Source organism: Mesoplodon mirus, assembly GCF_964341445.2.
Source record: "Mesoplodon mirus genome assembly, chromosome: 9".
Taxonomy (NCBI): domain Eukaryota; kingdom Metazoa; phylum Chordata; class Mammalia; order Artiodactyla; family Ziphiidae; genus Mesoplodon; species Mesoplodon mirus.
Window position 1 is genome coordinate 61369452 of NC_138985.1, and position 3384 is coordinate 61372835.

The window sequence follows — 3384 nt, forward strand, 5'->3', positions numbered from 1 at the left end:
CACCACCAAACCTTCTGGGAGCTGCCGCGTATCCGCCCTTGGCCTACGCCTCCCTGTAGGGCTCCCCCAGGGTTCCTTTTGAAGCCTCTCTAGAACAGTTGAGCCCACTTTTCTCCAACACTGCGTGAGTGCTGTGTGGTCGCCTTTCCACTCTATGCTTTTTATTACACTCCCACCCCCTTCCCCACTCAGTTCCTGACAAGTCTACAAGAAACTGCGCTTTTTATCCTGTACGTGTTCTTTCCCTCACCTCTACCCACCCAAATCATCTTTTGGCTGGACTGTGTCCTTGGAGTAAAATGTTCAGAAATGCCCTTTCGTGAACCACATTTAAAAACTCCCTGGGATAGGAGAAGCCGGCGGGCTTCATAGTAGTTTTTTAGCTTTGACCTTTACTCTAGCTGGTGGCGCTCGAGCTTTGGTGTTGGAGAAAAGACAGCTAGGCCTGGCGGTCAGGATACCTGGGTTCCTGAGAAAGAAGTTTAACTGCCAGGGCCTCAATGGCCTTGAGTGTTCAGAGGATTCCTGAGCTGTAAGGCCACCTTTGGTTTGGGGAGTATGTAGATTTTCTCCCTGCAGATTGCCAAATGGTCAGGTATCCTTTATTTTTTGCGCTGAAGATGTAAGCAGAAGCAAGAGATCTTTATTCTCAAATATAAAATCAGTTCACTGAAGATTCTCAAATTTGGGGAATTTGTTTGCATGCATTAGTGAATCCCCATTTCAGCAAATTTAAGTTTAAAAAAAATCTCTCCCTGTGGTTTATTAACCAGGAAAAAAACTCTTGAAGTCGGTCTTGGATTGATCGTTGGACACTGCACTTTCCCCTCTGTAGTCTATAGAGAGATTAACCTTTGCAAATACATTCTTTGTTTGACTTGACATGTGCCCCCTCCCCCCCCTACAAATATTATCGAGGTTTGAAGTCTAAACATAAGCTACCTTTCAATGGCGTGTCATGATGTGGCAGCATTGGCATCTGGTAAAATTCTTTCCACATTGCTAAGTGGAAAAAAATAATTAAACTTTATGTCAATTTTTATTATTTTGTTTCAACACTACTCTGAAATAATGAAATTAGCATCTTTATAGCACTTCTGTAGGACAAGTGGAAGAAATTCATGAATCTTAGTAGTTGATGAAAAGTAGCTTTCCCATGTTCTTAAAAAATACAATAGCATTATATCAATTTCACAAGAGGTTATTAAAAAAATAAAGCATTTTTAAACTAACCTAAACTATAAATTATTGTATAATACAGGTAGGAAAGCTATATATTTTATATATTTTTAATAACTGTCAAAACATGGACTATTAAAAAAAATCAAGTTGTATGTGAAATCACTTATCCTAAAAGAGAATCAATGAGTCAATAATTTGCAATTTCCAGAAGGAATGTCTGCTCTTCCTACTTGAACTATTAAAATAAGACATCCTTGATGGAAAATCTCATGTCACCAAATGTGTTCCACAAAATTGTTAGTATTCATGCAAAGCATGATTCCTTTCAACTTCTTCCATGGTTACTATCATTTTTACTACAGTTTTCAGTTGGAGTTTCAGAGTATAAAAATGATTTTGCAAGATTTTTCCAGGTCATGACGTGCTCTCTGAGAAATCTCTTTAGTTCCCTGAAGTAGTAATGGATTCCACTGAAGTGCAGCAATAATTTATTAAATGGATCTCTAGTGGCCTAGAGGTTTTAACTTTTTTAAATAGATCTTTATTGGAGTATAACTGCTTCACAATACTGTGTTAGTTTCTGTTGCACAACAAAGCGAATCAGCCATATGCATACACATGTCCCCATATCCGCTCCCTCTTCAGCCTCCCTCTCACCCTCCCTATCCCACCCCTCTAGGTCATCGCAAATCACCTACCTATCTCCTTGTGCTATGCTGCTGCTTCCCACCAGCCAAATATTTGACGTTCCGTAGTGTATATATGTCGATGCTACTCTCACTTTGCCCCAGCTCCCCCCTCCCACCCCATGTCCTCAAGTCCATTCTCTATGGCTACCTCTTTATTCCTGCCCTGCAACTATGTTCATCAGTACCATTTTTTTTTTTTAGATTCCATATATATGTGTTAGTATACAGTATTTGTCTTTCTCTTTCTGACTTACTTCACTCTGTATGACAGACTCTAGGTCCATCCACCTCACTACAAATAACTCAATTTCATTTCTTTTTATGGCTGAGTAATATTCCATTGTATGTGTGTGCCACATCTTCTTTATCCATTCATCTGTTGATGGACACTTAGGTTGCTTCCATGTCCTGACTATTGTACATAGTGCTGCAATGAACATTGTGGTACATGTTTCTTTTTGAATTATGGTTTTCTCAGGGCATATGTATCCATTCAGCCAGTCTGTGTCTTTTGGTTGGTGCATTTAATCCATTTACATTCAAGGTTATTATCAATATGTATGTTCCTATTACCATTTTCTTAATCGTTTTGGGTTTGTTTTTGTGGGCCTTTTTCTTCTCTTGTGTTTCCCGCTTAGACAATTTCTTTAGCATTTGTTGTAACACTGGTTTGGTGGTGCTGAATTCTCTTAGCTTTTGCTTGTCTGAAAAGCTTTTGACTTCTGCATTGAAGCTGAATGAGATCCTTGCTGGGTAGACTAATCTTGGTTGTAGGTTTTTCCCTTTCATCACTTTAGGTATATCCTGCCACTCCCTTCTGGCCTACAGAGTTTCCACTGAAAAATCAGCTGATAACCTTATGGGTATTCCTTTGTATGTTATTTTTTGTTCCCTTGCTGCTTTTAATATTTTTTCTTTCAATTTAATTTTTGTTAGTTTGATTAATATGTGTCTTAGTGTGTTTTTCCTAGGGTTTATCCTATATGGGACTCTCTGTGCATCCTGGACTTGGATGACTATTTCCTTTTCCATGTTAGGGAAGTTTTCAACTATAATCCCTTCAAATACTTTCTCAGTCCCTTTCTTTTTCCCTTCTTCTTCTGGAACCCCTATAATTTGAATGTTGGTGCGTTTATTGTTGTCCCAGAGGTATCTGAGATTGTCTTCAATTCTTTTTGTTCTTTTTTCTGCTCCTCAGCAGTTGTTTCCACCATTTTGTCTCCCAGCTCACTTATTCATTCTTCTGCCTCAGTTATTCTCATATTGATTCCTTCTAGTGTATTTTTCATTTCAGTTATTGTGTTGTTCATCTCTGTTTGTTCTTTAGTTCTTCTAGATATTTGTTAAACATTTCTTGTGTTTTCTCAATCCGTGCCTTCATTCTATTTCCAATATTCTGAATCATTACTGTCATTACTCTGAATTCTTTTTCAGGTAGATTGCCTATTTCCTCTTCATTTATTTGGTTTTGTAGGTTTTTACCTTGCTCCTTCATTTGTGACTTTTTTTGCCA